The sequence below is a fragment of the Molossus molossus genome, unplaced genomic scaffold (genome assembly GCF_014108415.1).
Source record: "Molossus molossus isolate mMolMol1 unplaced genomic scaffold, mMolMol1.p scaffold_m16_p_10, whole genome shotgun sequence".
NCBI lineage: Eukaryota > Metazoa > Chordata > Mammalia > Chiroptera > Molossidae > Molossus > Molossus molossus.
Genome location: NW_023425345.1, coordinates 43775083 through 43797152, shown reverse-complemented (window position 1 = coordinate 43797152; position 22070 = coordinate 43775083).

The window sequence follows — 22070 nt, the reverse complement described above, 5'->3', positions numbered from 1 at the left end:
TAGTACAGGGAATTAGAAGCTTCTAGAAACATTTTAAGAGCAGGGGTATAAAGCTCAGAGAAGGTCCCACCATCTCTCAGTCTACATCTGTAAAGAGAGTGGTGCTCAAAAGCCCATCAATTTTCACCAATGCATCCCCTAGGGCAAAAGAAACAAAGGAAAAAATAAACAAGTGGACTACATTAAACTAAAAAGCTTCTGCACAGCAAAAGAAACCAGCATCAAAATGAAAAGAGAACCAACTATATGGGAGAACATTTTGCCAATGATACATCTGACGAGGGATTAATTTCCAAAATATATAAATTACTCATACAACTCAACAAAAGGAAGACAAACAACCCAATTAAAAAATGGGCAGAGGACCCAAATAGACACTTCTCCAAAGAGGACATGCAAAAGGCCAAGAGACAAATGAAAAAATGCTCCTTGTCACTAATCACCAGAGAGACGCTGCTGACCATCTCACGTCTGTCTGTTACGTGTCTACAGTGTTCTCTGGAGAATGTGACCTTTCCTTCCCTCCCTTTGTCTCAAACTTCAATCTAGAATCAAACAGACAGAAATTTCTTGGAAATGTAACCTCTGGCTTCTCTTCAGTGAGGTAGGAAATATCTTGGCTGTGATACCAAGATGGCAACAGATAATTTAGAACCATGTCCAACTTCATTGGTAATCAGGGAAATAAAAAGCAAACCTGTAAACTGGTTTCCTAGAGACCCACCAGATGGCTAGATATAAAAAGACTGGCAATTCTAACTGTTGGCAAGTATCTGGAATGATAGCAGTTCTCATTCACTGTGGGTAGAGTATAAATTGGTAAAATCACATTGAAAATCATTTGGCATTGTCTATGAGGTTGAGCATATCATCATATGACTCATTGCGCTCCTAATTGGGATGAGTTTTCACAAATAAAAATGGGTGAAAACATGTACAGAGGGCCATGTCCAATACATCCACAGTGTATTATTTATGATAGGCAAACTGGAAATAATCCCATTGCCCATAAATAGTACAATGACTTAATTGTGGGATACTCAAACTATATAATACTATGTAGAGCAAAATTAACTATATGCAGCAACAGGATGAATTTCACAAATATTAGGTTTTATAAAGTGGTTATGAAATATTATGTTGTCTGAAAGTAAGCAGAAACATGGACATATCCTATCATTTCATTCATAATAATGTTGAAAAGCAAACCAGGGTAAAGCACTGTGTTAGACGTCAGGATACTGGTTATCCTCAGGGAGGAGTAAGGGTACTTATCTAAAAAAGGGGAGGAGTACGTCTTGTCACCTAAGGTCATCTGTTTCTTGGAAATATTTATATTATAATAATCCAATAGTTGAAAATTATATTTTGATTGTTCTTCATACCTTATATATCATAATAACAAATAAAAATATAATAAACAAAAAGCAAAAATGCAAATAAACCAACAAAACTTAAAAGAAAAAAATATTGCCCTGGCAGGTTTGGCTCAGCGGTTGGAGCGTCGGCCTGCGGTACAGAGAGACCCGGGTTCGGTTCCCGCTAAGGGCACGTACCTCGGTTGCAGTTTGTCCCCGGCCCTGGTTGGTCGTGCGGGTGGCAGCCACTCGATGTGTCCCTTCACGTCGATGTTTCTCTCTCTCTCTCTTCCTCTCTCTCCCTCCCGCTCTATCTGAACAAAAAATGGAAAAATGTTCTCGGGTGAGGATAAAAAAAAAAAAGAAAAAAATATTACCAGCAGAAACCAAATAAGAAAGGGTACAATTTTTTTTTTTAATCCTCACCCAAGGATTTTTTTTAGGAAGAGTGGGAGAGAGGGAGAGAAAGAGAGAGAGAGAGAGAGAGAAATTTCAATGTGAGAGTGACACATCGATTGGTTGCCTTCTGCATGACCCCAACTGGGGTTGGGGATTGAACCCACCACCCTGAGGTACATGCCCTTGACCAGGAATTGAACCTGTGACTCTTTGGTCAGAGTGCCAACATTTTTACCTCTGATCCAAACCAGCCAGGGCAGGAAGGGTACGATTTAATATCATTTTCCAAAATCTAATAGAAAGGAAAAGAGAAAACCAGTGTTGTCACTTGACTTACTACAGTTCTTAAACACATCCACATGTCACTGCTGAATGTAGTGTAAGAAATCTGGAAAATTCTGAGAGTTGTTCCTTATATTCTCTAACTTGAAGAGAAGTGGACTCAGGCCAATGCAGCCTGAAGGAAAGTCAGCGAGAACACTAGTGCAGAAGCCCATCCTTACCGTGGCTGCGTATCAGCAGACAGAAAAATATCACCAGGGCTCAGTCATCTCCAGGGCTTCCTTCTAAATTTGAGGAAAGACAGAGGAAACAGAAAGGAAACGTTCAGTTAACAACCTAGGGAGAAGCCTGAAGGCTCAGAAAAGAGGAAAAGGCAAGTATATTTCTGAATGCTAATTGATGCTCTTAAAGTAGAAAACCTCTCAAATAAAACCTAGTTCAAGACACAATAGAAAAACATTCTTTGATAAAAGAGCTGAATGCATTTCTTAAAAGTCTGCATTAAAACAAAAATATTGAGATATGTTCTGGCTAAGCTATTGACCCTCACAGATAAAGATGTCTTTCCGTCATGAATGTGGAAACAAACTAGTGCCCAGGCTGGCCTCTAACGTCCTCCCAGCGGTGGTCAGTATCGCAACCGATCGTATTCATCGAGTCTTCAAAGAAAGAATATTACGTCCAGCCATTTTTCCCCCTCAACAAGCAAGCATTTCTCAAACATGTTAAAAACTAAGTGAATAGGACCCTCATGATCCCTTTTTGAAAGAAACCCTAATGACTGATGACTAAATTCTGCAAATCAGAAGACGGTTAGAAAATTAGTAGCGAAGAGAACAAGGCAAGACCTAAAGCAGGAAACAGAAGGGCAAGGTCTATAGCTTTCTGGTAGAGAAATGTAAATACATCATTGTTTACCAAGTTATGAGAGACCTTTTCCTAGTAGAAGGAAAGAAACCTGTGGCGGGCAGAATTCTAAGAGGGTGTCTTAGAATTCCCAGTCCTGGCTATATACGTACCTGCTCCCAGTTACTCAAACAAGCATCAAACTAGATACTTCAGGAAAGAGTTTCTGCTGACTAATTAAGGTTCCAAATCAGTTGGTCTTAAACAGGGGAAATTATTCAGGTGGGCTGGATCTAATCGTATGAACCTTTAAAAGCAGAGCATTTTCTTAAACAGTTTGCAGAAAAGTCCGAGGTTTGTAGCATGAGAAAGATCAGGTGCAATGTTCTGACTTGAAGATGGAGGGACCATGTGGCCAGGAGGACAAGCAATCCCTAGCTAACATTCAGTGAATAAACAGGGACTCATGTCCTACAACTGTACACACAGGATTTCTGCCAACAATTAGAACTGCGTGGAAGGAGGGTTTTTTTCAGAGCTTCCAGATGAGAATTCAGCCTGTGCGACACCTTTATTTCAGTCTGTGATCCTCTGGGCAGAGGAGCCAGTCATGCTGTGTCGGTCTTCCGACCTGTCATAAATGGGTGTAGTGATAAGCAACTAAATTCTAGGTAATTTGTTACACAGCAATAGAAACAAATATAAAATCTAACCAGACAAAAAAGAGACAATAAAGAGCTCAGGAACATAGAAACAATGGTTGGACGGTTGATCAGTGAATTTGTACAAACAGACATGAGATAGATAAAATAACCAATGACCAAAAAAAAAAAAAATTCAAAGAAATCATTAGTAATTATTTACTCATTTTTTTTTCTTTAAACAAATATGGTTATCTTTGTGATGGGCACTATTCCAGAACACAGAACATAGAGACAGTGAACAGAATAGGTAAATTTCCCTGACCTTGTGATGTTTACATTCCACTGCCAGAAGAGGGGAAAGTAGACAAAAAACAATACAAATAAGTAAAATGTATAGTATGTAGCTGGTGATAATTGCAATGGAGGAACAGAAAGCAGGGAAGATGGATAGAAAGTTGGAGGGCAGTTTGCGATTTAAATAGGGTGGTCAGGAGAGGCCCCCCTGAGAAGGTTGCATCCGAATGAAGCCTGCGTAGTGACGGGAGTGAGCCAGGCAGAAATCCTGCGGCACAGTGACTCCAGGCAGAGGAAACATCAAGCATAAAAGACGTGGGGCAGGAGCATGCTGGGCAGGCCTGAGGAGGCCAGTGTGGCTGGAGTGAATTAGCAAGTGATGACGGACATGCAGTTCGTAACAGGACGAGATTGTGCAGGGCCTAGTAGGCCACTGTTATGACTGTGAAGCGTTTCCCACACAGGGTTGACATAACTATTGTTTTTATAAAAGGGTCATTCTGGATGCTGTTTAGAGAAGTGACTGAGGGGGCACAAGCGCAAAGCAAAGGAGCACTAGGAGTCTGTTGCAAAGATTCAGGTGAGATTGATGAAGGCCAGCAATGGAAGGTGCTAGAATACGGGCAGATTCTGGATATATTTTGAAGGTAGAGCCAGCGGGATTTGTTTATGGTCTGGAATTCAGGTGAGAGAGTTTCATGAACTAGCAACTGGAAGACTAGAATTGGTGATAACCAAGATGAGAAGACTGTGGCCAGAGCAGATTTTCTCCTGGAGAGCTGGGTGCTGGGCATACGAAGTTAAAGAGGCTCATTAGGGATCAAAATAGTCACAGAATAGAGTGTAAGTGGTATAAACCTTCACAACATAATAAAAGACAAAAACAAAATACCAAACAAACAAAAGCCATACACTGTATGACAAGTGTTCAGCTATGTGGACAATAAGAGGTAGGCGGAAGGAGGATGGATTTCAATGTTCACATCCACATCTTTGTATTAGACAGTTACTGCAGCCTACCATGGACATATTTAGTTTAAAAAATAATATAACACCTTTAAGTTTTCATGTCCCTTTAAAATTTAGTTTAGAAATATATTTTAGGTCATGATATCTCTTTTGATAAAAAAACAATTACCAATACTTAATTCATTTATTTTCAATTCAGCTTTTTTAAAAATTGAAATAAAATTGCATGAAAACTATAAAAGCAATTATAGTTCCAGTTTAATCATATTTTTAAATCTCTCAACCTAAATATCTATACCTCTATGTTTATGTGTGACTAGAAGTGTCTGAAATTAAGGTGACTGAAATTTAACAATGATTATTTCTAAGTGATGGAATAGTGTTTTTAACTGTATTTTTATGTTGAATAGCTTAGATTTGTTTAAGCATGCAAATTTTATAATCAAATAAATGTATATGAGTTACTATATTTAAAGGTAATAAAGTACAAATTATAAAAGTGTTTTCTATTCCTTTTATGTTAACAAAAATTGCATAAAAGTAAGCAAATATAAGAGTACCTCTGGGAAATCCATCTCCAAGCCAAACTCATGACTCGGTATGTCTACATTTACAATGTCAATGATGGTAACCTTATAAACGCCTCTGTCTAATGTGTTAACAATTATTTTGCTGGAGAAAGTGAGAAATGAACATAATCATTTTTGTGGACCAGTAGTTTATCACATACACATAATGAGACTGAATTATTCGTTAGCAGAATGTTTGACACCAAAAAACATCCCAAGGTGAGACATAAAATGACTAACTGGTGTGTCCATTTTGGGATCACTTAATCCAATGTCTTCATTCATTCCAACCTAGAGGGGCTGAGTTGCTTCAGTTTCATTGTTTCCCCTTTCTTATGATTACCAAATAAATAGTGGCCCTTTGGCTATTAGAATAGGTATTCTGCAGCCTAGAACTGCAATGCCCAACAGTAGCCACTAGTCTCTACCATTAAAATCCAATCAAACTTAAAATGCAGTTTCTCCTTGCACTGGCCACATTTTAAGTGCTCAACAACTAGTGGGTACCAAATTGGACAGTGTAGATATAAAACACTTTCATCATCTGAGAATGCTCTAAAGCAGTGATTTTCAAGTGATGCATCACAAGAATTTTTAAAACATGTAATACCTGGCTATTTAGATTGTCAAACAAAAAAAATGGTGACAGTCAACATAATAGCTGTGCAGTGTGAATGAATAAAAATAATATCTAGCTTTTTTTTTTTGTCAGATTGGCAAAAATTATGATATATTTTTTGGTATGCCACAGAATTTTAGCAATTAGTATATGTGTGCCCTGGGATGAAAAAGATTCAAAGTTGCTGCTCTAAAGGAAAGTGCTGGCCTGAAGTTAATTTATTCCATAAAGAAAGTTTTTCTGGAAATGCTTTTCTAAAATGTTTTCTCTCTATTTATTGAGGTCACTTTTTGAAAATTGCCTTTTCAAAGAAAAACAAGACATATTAAACAATATACAGTGATATAAATGAATTTAAAAACTTAGAACAAGACACAAAAAAATAAGTTAATTTTAATAGAAGTTAAAGTTGACTTTCAAAAGATGATGTTATTGTCGACAGAGCCCCAGTCTCAAGACTAACAAGAATCTGGAATAATCATCAAATCTTAATCTTTGAATAAACAGGTATCAGTCCTAGATTTAATTTATAGATTCAGTCAAATTACAAAGAAACATGTAAGTTACAATTCAGAGTAAATGCAAGAACTTTTTCATTACTTTAGATTTCCTCATAAGGCATTTTACAAAGCTTCCAGGAATATTTATTGGATATGTTAGAAATTCATTCTCAAGTGTATTGGCTTAACTTTTCTATTTTGGGGGATTTAAATGGTACCAACATCAACCACATTTAGGGTACCACGGGGGATGACTTTTTCTTAGGACAAACTTTTTATATCAACAACCCAGTATTTGGGCTAACAATGGCATTTGACCAACTAATCTCAGAGATTAGCTTAATATCTCTTGCTTATGAAGCAAAATGTCAAGACCCTTGATATTAGAGTTTACTTAATTCAATTTTTTTCTGCCTAAGAATAAAAAACCTCTCTCTACCACTGGGAAAAAGCATTTGTATTAATGAATTACTCTGTTGACACCCATTTAATTACACAGATAATGCTTTCTTTTCACTTGGCTTTTTTTTTCTTTTTAGTAAACCAGCTTCTTCGATCTACTTACAAATATATTTCTGTGATATTTTACTCTTGCACATAAAAAATGTAAGTGAAATAAATTGACTAAGATATAGCTAAACCCTCTTCATTTTGTGAATCACTTTTAGACTAAAAACCTCCTTGTAAATCACTTTTTGACTCAGAGTTCTCCATGTTCTTGATTCTCTGGGCTATAAAGAGAGTAATTAATGGATTACCTTTTAGTTCTCAATATTTTCTTCTAAGCAGCTGATACCCATTCAGGATATCATTTCTTCAATGATGAATATTAACTTCATTAGTAAAACATTTATGCCCTGCTGCTACTTTCAAGTCTTGCATACTCAATAATTAAAAAATAAATACCTACTTATAGTATAATAAATATATTTTAAATGTAGTTAAACCAAAGACATGTGGTACCTACCACACTTATTACTTAACTCTAGTGAGGTCAATGTTGACATCATGACCAAGTTCTCACATGCTCAGACAAGGTCATCTACTTTAAATATGCCTCTGTCCAACTATGATTGTGAGACTCCATTTCGGAGATATTAAGTCATGAAAAAAGGCACAGCTTGGAAATGATTAAATGATTATTCCTTCATAGTTATCTAATAATGTCATCGTTTCTATAATTTCTGAGACTTGAGCATTAGATTTTCCTTTATTTAGCATTTTCTATATGTTTTAGACATTCTCCCACATGCTTTAAATGGATTACCTGATAGGATTTAAGGACACATTATATAAGGTAAATACTGTATGTGTGAGAAGAGTATATATGAAATACATAAAAATACATATACATTATAAAAGTGCATTTTGGTATGTTAAAAAACTGAATAATAACCAGCCTCGGTGTTTAAAGTTGCTTACAGTAATTCAAGAACTTTACACAGTGGCCCCTCCTTCAGTGTAAGTTAATGGGCAGCCACTGCCCTGGGGAAGTGTGTAAAACTGGAGTAATATCCCCAAATGCATCCAGGGCCGGGAAGCTAGGTAAGAGTTGAGACTATGGAGTGATCTCAACCTCACTTCTCTCGGAGGGCTGATCTCCTTTAAAAATGGAAGATGTTCATAGGGCTGGTGAGTTGTGGCTGCAGGTGCCAGGACAAGCTGACCTTGCCCTCTTTGGTCTGGGCCACCCACCTTTCACACTAACTCTTTGCCCAAACCCATGTAAGCCAGTGGGTATGTGTGCCTGACCTTAGGCCTTAGAAACCCATGTGCTTTCTCCAGTGTGCCTGTATGCCCACGTGATTCCTGGCTGTGTCCATGTGGTGAGGCTGGAGAGCCGCTGGCGTCCACCTGCCAAGATGTGGGACATGCTGGTCCTTCCTGATGGGTCTGTAGTTTGGGGAATTGTGGATGGACTTTAGCTCTCCTGACCTGCCCCCAGCACAGCCACTCGCAGAGCCTGGGTGGGCCTGGACTTCCCTGCAGGAGGTCAGTTCTCACTGGGTGGTAGAATAGGCCCAGGCTGACGCTGCTCCTGCCATCTCCCAGCCCCACCTGAGACCTACCCCGGGTCCTCATCCTGCCGGGACCCAGGATTGCCTGTAGAATCTTCCATCCTTTGCACGCTAGCGGCTCCGTGTGGACTGGCCCTTGGGTGGCCTGTTCTTTGCTTGATGCAGCCAATCAGTGGACTCTCACAAATAAGTTGGATTCTTGGGGATCAGGGACCTATAAGGGGTACTTTGGAAGGAAATTTTTAGGGAGTCCTAGAAGTGCTGGGCCTTTCTCAAGGACAGCTGTCGTGGGGTCCCCACGGGGTTGGCGTGGTCATTCCCCAAGTGCCACGAGCTCCCAATGCGGCCAGTGGTCAGGGGTGAGTGCCGATGCTGCCTGGCAGGGCATGAGTCCTGCTTCCTTCCAGGTTCTGCAGTGTTTCCCACAAGGGGCCAGGTCAGGTGGCTGGGGTGGCTGGGGTGGCTGGGGTGGCTGGGGTGGAAATGTTCCAGATTCTACTGGCTCTACACTGTGCGGTGGCAGTGGGATTAGCCCCGATGTCAACCAATAAAATACCTGTTACTTAATAAAAAATAAAAAAGGAAGCTGTTTTCAACTCCAGCTTATTGCTTGTATGTAAACTCATGTCCCATTGTTGACAGATCTGTCACTTTTTCAAGAAAGCCATAAATCCAATGTTTTACATGAATCCAATTGACAATTTGTTAAAAAGTTTAACAATGAAGGCCAAATGAAGAGTATATGCTGGCCAGGTTTGGGCTTGAGTAAGGGAGTAAAAAGTAAGATAACAAAGTAAGAGGATACTTTCTTGCCTTGGCCCTCATTTTAGGGTACATGACCCTCTAAGGAAAAAAGACATTAACCAGCTTCCCTAAGAAGAAGATGAATTTCCAGCATCTCGTAGATTTCATCCATCCTACTGCCTGAAATGCCCTTGGACCTTGAAGTCAAGCGCCACACTTTAGGAATACTAGACCAATTAACTGGAGGGAGCCTAAATTCTTGAAGACTATAGAACAAAAATTACCAAGCCAGCCAGCCCTCCTTTGCCAAACTACAGCCTTTTCTAGGAGAGGACATACATTACCTATTGTTTAAGCCAGGGTTTCATTGAATTTCAAATGTATTCATAAATTCACTCTGAAAGTTTAAATAAGTCTATATTTATCTTTATATCTGTTATAAACCTTTTGAATCAACTTTCCAGAGATAATAACTAAAGATCCAAGCAAATCAAATTAAACCTAGTAGATTCTTTAAATTATTAATGAGCAAATGTAATTTAATGACTTTAAAAGGACCTGCCTTATAATGTTCAAGTGTGTCACCAGGATGCCCTGAGCTCCCAAGTAGCAGGTCGTTTCCATTACTCACTTCCCCGCCCTCCCCTGATTTTAATGGGTCTATGTTTTCAAAACCAGAATAGTCCAGCCTCCCATCTTTCAAAATTTCTTTTCTAAATAGCAATTGCCAGATTTTCTGTGGTTTAGTTTTATAAGTGGCTGCATATTTAAATACATGTTCAAAATTATAGAAACCTCATAGGAACTTTCTAGAACCTTTTAGTTTCTTTAGAAGCATTATGGGAAGACTCAGGTCAATGAAAACAATCTAAGGAATGACTGATAAGATGACATTTTCCATCAGAGAGTCTAAGAAATGAATGGGAAAGGGTCAGCTGCTCAAGAACCCAGCCCTACGGTGCAGTAGAGGCAGATGGGACAAGCTGGAGATCAAAGAGCTTCCTGTGGCTATTCTGGGGACCGAAGTCTGAGGCAACGCTTTGATTTGGGGCTTGCCCACCCACGTGGCGTATTATGCTTCTCCAGAATGGCCACCCAAACTGAGCTTTGCTGAGTACCAGACAACAGACTATGTCATGGAAAGAAAAGGTCTAACCAACTTGGTTTTGCTTGCCTTGAAAAGTCATCACTAGGAAAAAACATTGTTACACTAATTAGAATTTTTTTTAAATGGGTAGAAAGAAAGAAAAAAAGCAAAATAGACAAAAACATATTCTAGTAAAAAAGTATTTTAGGAACTCAGAAAGGTCACATTCTTTATTTGATCAGTGACCCAAGATTTTGTATAGTTTTACAGTGGCCTTAAGGCACCATTTCTCTGGCTTAAAAGTGCTTGATTATACTAAATAAACAAAAAAATAAAGTCGCTGTAAAGATCTAGGGATAGATTCTGGGGGTGGCTGTAAGAAAGACCGGAATGACTTTTTTTTTTCCTTTTAGTTTGAGATAATGAGAACAGTATTATAAAAATATGGTGTAATTTTCTTCCTTTTTGCAATTCAAGCCCAGAAGTAGTTTGTCAGTTAAGATTTAACACACAGGCTTGTAGGACCAAGCTCATATTTAGGGTGATATAAAAATACTCTTGATAGGACATACGTGAGATCCAATTAAATAACTAAAGGGAAAAATAATTTAATTTTTTTTGTTTAATATTGATATTGTAGAGGTTTAGGATGTAGCTTAAAGGAAAAGTCTTCAGCTGCAAGATTTAATGATGCAGAGAATTTGAGCCAGTGAGTATTTGTGCCAGTGCCCTTCTGTTATAGTGAACAAAACTTAAACCCATAGGGATCATGTGCTAGCTCAACATCGCTGGATCCGGGACTCAAATCTATGCTTTAAGACTCCTAGTAAACTTTGTTTTTTTTCCAAAGTGCTGCTATATTTCCCAAGATACTCCAAATGTTGAAATCCTCCCCTGACTGGATTACTTAGAGTATTCTATTTCATATTAGATGAATCATTTCCAAAGTACATAATCCATCTGTCCATAATAGAAATATTTTAAAAGCAGGCATTCTACTCAAATCAGACAGCATCATGAATACACAGAACCAATAGTATCTCCTATGCCAAAAATGCCAATCAGTAAATCTTCTCCGAAAGCTCTTTTCCTCAGTTAGCAGTGTAAACACTCCCTCCGGGGATTGCAATGGTTTATTTTAGAAATCTGCCTCTTTACTTTCCCGAGTAGTGTAATTCTGCAGGAGAATGGCTGACGTGAACAGAATACTAAAACTGCATCTATAATATTTGCTAATGTCATGAACAATATTTTCAATGTTCAAATTATGCTTCAGAGTTTTCTTCAGACCCTTTTTAATCCTCATTCTCCTGTAGGATGGACCCTTTGGACTCTGTTATCTAGTACATTTCAAAAGCTCCTCATCCTCCCTAGAAAGGCGTTTGCACAAATGCTTCACTTCCTAACGCCTTCAGTCCAGCCAGAAAGGACTGTCTTTCTTTTTTCTCAAGGCTGTTCCCTTCTCTACTCAAATTATTTTGAGTCAGAGTACGAAAAGATGTGGCATGAGATTCTCTAGAGATAATATCTGCATTTTAACTCTTGCCCATCAAGTCTTATTCCACTGTTCCTCAAGCTGGGTATGGTCCAAGAACCTGCTTCCCACAAATTCTACGAATTCTCAAGGAGAATTTAAAACTTTTCATTATTTGATGATTATCTTTGGATGCTGTCTTAAAAAGTAATGTAAGCATGTCCTGGATCTTTTGAGTGCCTATTGGATGGCTTACTATTTTCTATAACTGGAGTTTGTTTTTATGTATGTATTGGTGGCAAGTAGTACTATTTTACTGCCTCAGGCTAACAAGTAATAAGCAGACAGGCACTTAATGGTAAATGATGAGTTTGCACTAAGTGATGCCCAAATGTTAGCATGGCTTGCCAGAAGGTTTTATAGTAATTAGGATTGAGAAATGGTAGGGATAATACAGTCATCTGGTACAAGGTTGTGAGCAACAAATTAATTTTGGCAAAACAACACCAATGCTCATATTAAATCACTTTTTAATTTCAACATTACTAACCTTGTAACTTTGTCAACTTTGTCTAATTTTTAAATTTGCTTTGATTAGAGTTATAAGTACAAGGCGTTTATAACTAATTTTTTGTTGTTTTTGTTGTATATATTTAGGTAACAGTTTAATAAATAATTTTAGTCAACACAGATACCTTGTGATTGGTTGATTTGTTTGGTTTCAGTTTAAGGAACACAAAGCCAAAAGAGGTAATGGTATAGAAATCTAAAATCTATCAGACAGATGGTTCTTTTGGCAATTCTCAAACCCCACAACACCAGCAGGGTCTTTCCAATAGTTGGCTTTGGAAATGGCAAATCTGTAAGCATTTAATTAGTCAGTGTTTCTAAGCACAGCAGATAATGTGAGGAAGGGAATGTTAAGTTATCCTATTTTAAAATATCTATATTATCATGTTCTCAAAAGGGATCTGAAATATCATTATTTAGAAATCAGCAAAAATAAAATAAAATAAAGAATTTTTTAAACAATCTGATTTATTTTCACTTACCTAAGCAAGTCTTTTTAGTCTCATGAAGATATTACTGACTTTTTCTTCAACAGACATTGCGATATCCTCCTCCAGATTTTCTAATACTTTTTCTAGTCATGGCTGTGAATAGTATAAATACTATATAAATGCTATAATTTTTTATTATTTTATTTTTTAAAAATGTGTTTTAATTAATATCTGAGAGAAGAAGGGAAAAAGGGAGAGAGAGAAACACTGATGAGAGAGAAACATCAATTGACTGCCTCCTGCATGCCCCCTACTGGGAATCAAACCCAAAACCTGGGCATGTGCTTACACTATCTGGGCTAAATGCTATAAATTTAAGTGTACATACGTAAAAGCACTCAAAATCATTCCTGAAGTCATTTGAAAGCATTGGTTAATTTTTAAGAAAAACAGCATTTAATGATACCTAACTTTTTTCATTTCTTCTACTTACCATATTCAATTAAATTATTAATTCTCTTCATCTGGCTTATTAGATATCTCTAAAGTCTGTCCACTTTCTCTTTCTCCACCACAAGAGGATTTCAAGCCTGTCCTTCCTCACCTGGATGATTACTACTGTCCCCTCTTTGACCAGTTTCACTACTCCAAAACTGCTCATTTTCCAAACACTCTCTACAGTGTAGTCTGATGTAAGTCTAAAAGGCAGACCTTGCTGTTTCACCGTTTGTTTGCCCTCCTATATGGTAAGATAAAGCACAGTGTCATCAACATGGCTCCTCAGCTCCTCATGACCCTCTTGTATCACCCCAGCCTTTGTCCTTGTGCTCTGGCCACGGTCCTTGCAGCTTCCGCATCTCTCCCAGACTCACTCAACTCGACTCCTTCACAAGACCTTTCCCTTTGACAGGCAAGTTCTTCTCCTCATTGTTCCCTGTGAAGTGCCCAGTCCTGCTTCTCTTTTTTTCCTTTTCCAAGAAGCACCTTAAACGTCATTCCCTCAGAGAGCTGACCTTGATTCCTGGACTGTTGTCGCCAAGCCCTCTCTACTCCTAAGGCACCTTGACTTCTCCCTGTCATGGGACTTACAGCACCTGATTATAGTTTCCTTTTAATCACTGGTCTTTCTTGTTGATCAAGAATATGAAGCTTGCCTGACCGGTGTGGATCAGGGTTTGAGCATCGACCCATGCACCAAGAGGTTGCCGGTTCGATGCCTGGTCAGGGCACATGCCCAGGTTGTGGGCCTAGTCCCCAGTGGGGGGCGTGCAGGAGGCGGCCAAGCAATGTTTCTATCTTTCTCTCCCTCTCCTTTTTCTCTCTCTAAAATAAAAAAAAAAATATGAAGCTTTATAAGTCTGTTGTGAGAGATATGTATGATAAATAGTTACAGTTCCTTGTCTAGAGTGTTACTTTAGGACATAATTAGAAATGCAGCTTTATGTACCAATAGGATTAGTAAAATTTTTAACCTAATTTACTTATTGAAGAATAATATGCATATTGAAAAGTATACAAGTCCTAAGTGTACCGATTAATGAATGTTTACCCACAGTAGGAAGAATTATCTCCCCCGAAGTCTCTTCATACCCCCTGCCAGTTACTTCCTTTACCCATCTTCCCAAAGGTAATCAATATCCTGACATCTTGAACTTTTAAATCTTGAACTTCATTTGTACCTACCTTTTTCATTCAACAAATGCATGTGAGATTCATTCTTGTTGTGTAGCAGCTGGATGTTCATATGAATTACTGTATAGTATTCCATTAGATAAAAAAATACCATCGATTATTTATCTAAGATACTATTGGTGGGCATTTGAGTTGATTCCAGATTTGATATGTTAACAATGCTTACCTTTTTCTATTATATATACCAAAGAGTGAAATTCCTTGTTCATGGGGAATACATATCTTCCAGATTTCTGTAGAATATCAAAATATTTTTATATAAATAGGAAATTCATAGAAGAGGAAAATATAAACAGTAACCATACATAGAGATGCTCAGGGTATTTAGTATGCAGAGAAATGTAAATTAACCCTGGTTGGGTGATTCAGTTGGTTAGAGTGTCATCCTGATATGCCAAGGTTTCAGGTTCAATCCCTGGTTAGGGCACATATAAGAACCAACCAGTCAATACATAAGTAAGTGGAACAACAAATCAATGTTTCTGTTTCTTTTCTTTTTTTTTTTTCTCTCTTTCTCTCTCCAAAATCAATAATAAAAATTTTAAAAAAAAGTAAATTAAAGCACTTCATATATGACTAGATTGGCTAAACTTTGTATCTACTAATATCAGTTTCAGACAGGGAAATGGAAACTCTCAGGTGTTCAATGAAGTGAATATCGGGCCACCTTTTTAAACGTGTGTGATTTTATTTTGCTTATTGTTATATCACAACTCTAAGAAGACAGCCTTATTGAATGAATATGTTATGCATATATACTATAACCTAGTAAATGTTCACTACTGAATATATACCCCAGGAAAATTCTCACAGAGGCTCATAAAGAGGCATGTCAAATGACATTTGCTATAAAATTGTCTCTAGTAAGGGAATTTCAAAACAGAATGAGAGTGAAGAAATGGAAGGTAATAAAAGTAGCCAGGGAATAAGCTAGCCCTACATAGAACAACATGGATAGATTAGAAAAAAATAACCTTAATTGAAAGAGCTGGAAAACTAGGTAATATATGCAACAACATATAATTTATGTAAATAAAAGCCCAATATAATGATACTATTTACCCTTCATAGAATAACACACATATAAATAAGACAAAGAAGATGAACTGACAAATATTGAATACATGACAGAAGTCATGGCAGAACATGAAATTGGATTTCAGTGGAGAAAAACATAACACGATGCATAAATAAATGATAACAGTAAGAGACATTGTGCCTAGACAGTGCCTTCATGTGTTCCACAAATTGCAGGGTATTATTGATGACGTCAACCTGATGCTGTTCTGCAGTGTGAACATTTAGAAATAAAGTGTAACAGAAATGGTACTCAGAGAAGGAGGTACTGGTTATTTCCTGAGAGTACAAGTGTAGATAAACTTCTACCTCTTCAGAGATGACCCTTCTGAAGATGGGTCATCTATTCTGAACACCTGTTCTGAAGATGTTTTCACAAACTCAGACTCAAGCACAACAGTGTCAAGAGCTTCTTGTTCCTGTTTATTAAAGATCTCTCCTGTGAAAATATGTGGAATAAGCACATTTTCAATCAAGTAATATGAAAAATATTTATACAAAAATGTGCTAAAACATTGAACTTAAACACTTGTTTTTCATTCAATAAACCATTCAATGTATATGTACTGAAATTTTATTACATACTAGGCTTTGTGCCGCTCTGTGAAAATGAAAAGAAACAGGTCAGTTTGATGGAATACTCTGAACTGTTATCTTTATGGTAGACATAAAGGTAGAAACTATTTCCCTTGGCATCCAAGCTCATCTGAGCTCACTGAAGGGATTCCAGCCAGCTAAGCTAGCGTCTTGCTTCCTCAGCAAACTAAACAAATATCATTCCATGTCCTAACCTAAACATAACTCTCACTTTCTTTAACCCAAATTTGATGCAGAAGCTGTAAGTGTCCATAAGAGATATTAAATGCCATACTTTATAATTTCTAGTGCACCAAATGCTATTACATGTTAACACCTCTGAAAACGAGAGGCATCTTACAACCAATGGCCTCTTTCAGTTGCTCTCAGATAACTATGACTTAGTTGTCATTGCCTGCACATATGTGACCTTGGCCATAGCTGTTTATATTGTCATTACTTTAATTGGTTTTAAAGTATTTTGAGGATAACACATGTTAAGTTTAATTTTTTTTTTTTTTTTATGTCTTATGATTCATCAGAAATTCATGGAACTAGGGCATCTGGGTGTATGGGGATACATTTGTTATTCCTGTTGGCCAGATGGAACAACTTTATTTGCTTAAAATTCTTGTCAGGAAATTATTTAAGAGTCTTTGTTTTATGTAGTCCCCCCTCATCCATGGGTGATACATTCCAAGACCCCCTTTCGATGCCTGAAACTGTGGATAGCACTAAACCCTAGTATATACTATGTTTTTTTTTCTATACTACATATCTATGATAAAGTTTAATTTATAAATTAGGCAAATAAGAGATTAAAAACTAATAATAATATAGAACGATTATAACAGTACACTGTATTAATAGTTATGTGACTGTGGTCTCTCTCTCAAAATATCATATTGCACTATACTCACCTTTTAACTTAAAAGAAGCACTTTATGGCTTCTCTTTGGCATACTCCTGTGCTTTGGGGACATCTTTAATTAAATAGGGGTGACTTGAATACAAGCACAACAGCAGATCTGATAGCCCAGACCCTACTGAGGGACTGAAGGGCAGGTAGTGTGTGCGGTGTGGGCAGTCTGGACACAGGGATGATTCACGTCCTGAGTGGGACAGAGTGCGATGGAATTCCATCACAGTCCTCAGAATGGCCACATCTTAAAATGAAGAACTGTATATTTCTGGAAGTTTCCATTTAAAGTTTTCTGACTGCAGTGGACTATGGGTAATTATAATTTCAGAAAGGGAAAGCGTGGGTAAGGGAGGACTACTGTAGTAATCTGTTATTGTGTAATAAATTACGCACAAAACTTGCGTGGCTTAAAACAACAAATACTTGTTATCTCACACAGTTTCTGAAGACAGTGAATCTGGAAGCAGTTTGGTTGGGTGTCTCCAGCAGAAGGTCTCCCACAAGATTGCAGCTAAGCCAGGGATGTCAGCATCTGAAGGCTTGACTGAGGCTGCAGGTATGTTCGCAAGACGGTTCACTCATACGGCTGTGGGCGGGGCCTCAGTTCCTCACCACTTGGGCATCTCCACAGGCTGCCTCAGTGCTCACACATGGCACTTGGCTTCTCCCAGAGCAACTGAACAGGGAGAGAGAGAGAGAGAGAGAGAGAGAGAGAGAGAGAGACGAGAGACTTTGGCTTTTTATGACTTAGTGTCCAAAGTCCTGCACTGTTACTTCTGCTTTATTCTATTCACTTGAAGTAAGCAGCTAAATTCAGCACAATTTGGATTGTGCTGGAAGAGAATTACTTTCACCTCATGAAGGGAGGACTATCAAATAATTTATAGACATATTTTTTAAGTGGACCAAACTTTCAGTTAATGTCTGACAAGAACGAGAAAGTGCTGAGGAATGGGCTTCAGTGGCTTGGAACAAATAGTGGAGTATTGTTTTAAGAAGTGATGCATAGAGCAACACCACCCAAGGATGATATTTTGTAGCAAAATACAAGTATCAACTATTCATAATTTAAACATGATTTAGAAGAGTCATATTCTAAAAATGAATTTTTAGGACTGTATTACACAATGTACTTTCTGATAGTTCCTTTTTGTCTTTGCCTAAGAATACCAAGTCTTAAAAGTTTTGTGCAAATAAATGGCTATTTCAATAAATATAAAATAAAAAATCTATGTGGTAAGCAAATATGGTGTTATAGTTTAGTTAGGAGTGTTCTTTTCCTCTTAATGGTGAAATTGATGGCCCTTTAGATTCAATGCAATTTGGTAAGAATCTGTGGTAGATCCCATCACTTGGCTCCAATTCTTTAACAGTCCTTATATCCACTTTTGCTTATAACTTTAAAGTGCCCACCCACACGTGGGTGACCTTCCTGGCTACTTGGCTCTGGGTTTATAATGTGACTTGATTTGGTCAATAGAATATTAGCAGAGGTGAGGCAAGCAGAGGCTTGACATAGCACATGCGTGTTCCACCTGTTTCTGTGCACCACTGTCATTGTCGTGCAAACATGCCAGAACTCACCTGCTGAAAGGTGAGAGAAAAATGGAGCAGAGCTACGTCACTATAAGGGCCCCAACTAAAGGCAAGCTCTCCCAACTCAGAGCCAGCCACACAAGGAAGCCCAGTTCATAGTAACAAAGCTACAAGGTTACATCCATGATCCATCGTCGACCCAGCTGCGTGAGCAATGAGTGTTCATTGTTATAGGCCACTGACGTTTTACGGTTGTGCTTCTGCAACACTATTGTGGCAATAAATAACTAATGTAGCTCACTTAAAATGGTGTATGACCTCAGTGCTTTAATAAGCCCTGCCTTTCCCATGGACTAATGTGGAATGATTGTCTATGTGGATTAACTTTTCCAAGTTCTGAAGTTCTAAAGTCCCTTGGGAACTTATACTATATCTGGATATGCACATTATTCTCTCTCAGAAAGGATGAAAAAAGGGTCGAAGGGACTGCTTCATAATGGTTTCTCCACAACCCTCATTCTTGAAAATGGCACACACTTAAAATGTAGTAAAAGAAATGTTTCGATGCCAACAGGCCCTTTTTCCTATTTTTCTTTTTAACATTCTGATATTACATTCAGTCCAGCTAAATCAGCTCTGCCTGCTGAGGGGAACTGGCTGAGCTGACTGTGGCTGCTAAGCTCTGTGCCAGGTAAGAACAGAGAGCTGTGCAACCACCTGAACTAAGCGTTTTGGAAGTCAGTCCTGTTTTGCGATATCCTTTGGAAAGTTACGGTGGGAGGAGATATTCTGTTGGGAATTGTCTAAATGTTAGGCCTTTTAACTCTATCATCTTTTTAAAAAATTCTCATAGAATTTTAAGAAGAATAAGTGGAGTGAGGAATGTTTTTGTCTGTCGAACACCCTCCTTCTGTTACTAATACCTGTTATTTCTTTTAGGGGAAGCATCCTTTCTCCACTCCATGCGGTCCTGGTGGGAATTTGTCACCTTCCAATTATCCAGAAGTTTAGCCAAGAGGCCCAAGGTAGCTAAATCAGCTACACCAAACTCCTGGGGATAATCTGAGTCTTTAGTGAAATTTTGTATACGTACCAGGTCAGAAAGACAATCTCCATTATTTTTGACCACTGACCAGTAGGATGCAGGTTTTGAACTGCCAATACCCAGGATTCCTGCCACAAGGCCACAGCATGCCTGAGAATGAATCGTGCACAGGGAGAGCAGAACCAACAGACAACGAGGCCGTTTCCTGAGAATATTACTTAAGATCTTACACCTACCCTCTCTTGCAGATCCCATTATTGGAGCCAATAAATTCCTTTTTAAAAGCTTATTTGATTAGTCTGTTTCTTACAAAAGAATTCCACACCATTGAGAAATGCTATTCTCATTTTATGGAAGAGAAAACTTAATCCTCCAAATGTCACATTACTTGTCCAACGTCTCACAGGTGACAACAGTTAGAATATGATCACGGGTCAGTCCAATGTCCGGAACCTTTGCATAACTGTGTTATTAAAAAGTTTAAAACTGCACATGGAGTGAAACTCACCCTTTTGCTGTACCATTTTATGAGTTTTGACAAATGTGTAGATTTGAGTCTCTGCCCCCAATTCTATTCCTCCCAAGAGGTGGTTCATGCTGCTCTTTTGTGGTCAGACTCTCTCCCTATTCATACTGTCTGGCAACTATTGACTTGTTCTCTGTCCCTGGAGTTTGCCTTTTCCAGAATGTCATATAAATAGAATCACACAGCCTGTTGACTCTGGCTTCTTTTCATTTAGCAGAATGCATTTGAAATGCATCCATATTGTTTCATGTTATCAACTTAAATGTTTTCTGAAAGCATGCTTAGAGCAGCTTTGCAATCATATTCTCATTAGTGTGAGTGAAGCATTTACAGGTTTTAAAAAGAGCAAAGGAGAAGTATACAGGGTCGAAGAGTATTCTGCCAAGATTTATATTCTCCTGGAATCTGTAAATATGACCTTATTTGAAAATAAGATCTTTGTAGATGTAACCAAGTTAAGATGAGGTCATATTGGATTAGAATGAGTCTTAATCCAATGATTGTCCTTGTTATAAAAAGAGAAAAATTCGAACAGGCAGGCACACAGGGAGAATGCCACGTGCCAATGAGAGCAGAGATTGGAGAGGGGCAGCTGCAAGCCCAGAAGCACCGAGGTTTGACTGCAACCACACAAGGTAGGAGAGACGCATGGAGCAGGTTCTCCCTTGGAGTCTCCACAAGGAACTTACCCTGCCGACACCTCGATTTCAGACTTCAGGCTCTCAGTCTGTGAGAGCTAGCTTTCTGTCCTTTGAAGCCACTCAGTTGGTGTCATTGCCTGTGGCAGGCCTAGGAGACCGGGCCAGGAAGGTCCGAAGGTGTTCAGCATTGCTTCAAGGCAGCTTCCCACAGAGCAAGGAGCCTGGCTGCAGAGACAGACAGACGAAGACCAAGGGCCTTCACTTCACGGCTTCGCCTTGGGACGAGCTTGACTGAATTCCAGAGCCACAGAGTAACAGCATCATAGGAGCTGACAGATTATCGATCCCAAATAGCAAACGTATTACTAGTAACTAAAATGTGAAACTTGGTTTTAAAATTTGATAAACAATGTAGAAACCAAATCCTTGCTTCCTGTCAACTAATTTAAAGTCTGCTCCAAAACCACAATGTTTTCATTCTCGGGGGGAAAAAATTTTGTAGTTGGGGAGGGGGCACCTTTCATCCATCTTTCTATTAGCAACCTCCAGAAGATTATAGACTCAGGAAATTAAGTATTAAAATTTAATTAACTTTCCAAGTCACATGAAGGAAAATGTTAAACAAGTAAAGTAAATCCACATTCCTTTAGAGAAGAAATCTTCTGAAGTACATTTCAGTCTGCTGCTTGGATTTTAGATACAAACAAATTAGGGGATATTTTTAATGGACAAAAAGTATATAGCAGTTTGATAGTTAAGATGTAGAACCAAAAAATAAGAACAAATGAGAAAATTAGTCATGAGAAAATTAACAATTTTGACAAGCCAGGAGAATGGATTTGTTTTTCTTAAAAGACAATTAAGTTATGTTTACATGATGTTGATATTGTTGATTCACTTAACGCTATAAGTTAATTTGTTGTGATCATGAAAATCTGTTATTCTCAGACCTGGTTCCCTATCAGACACTCCTGAATAACTTAAAAATATACAGATTTCTGTATTTCACTTCCCAGATTCTGATTTAGTAAGCCTGGACTGGGGCACACAGAATCCACTTTATTTTTGCAAATTATCCAGGTTCTTGTGAGGGGCAAACAAGTTTGAGAACGACAAATGTGGATAAAGCTCTCACAGAAAGAAAGCTTTGATCTCCCAAAGCCTGGAGAATTAGAGCTTGGGTCAATCCAAGGTCAAATACCGAAAGCAAAATATTAGAATAGAAGTAATCTAACACTTAGGGTCAAGAAA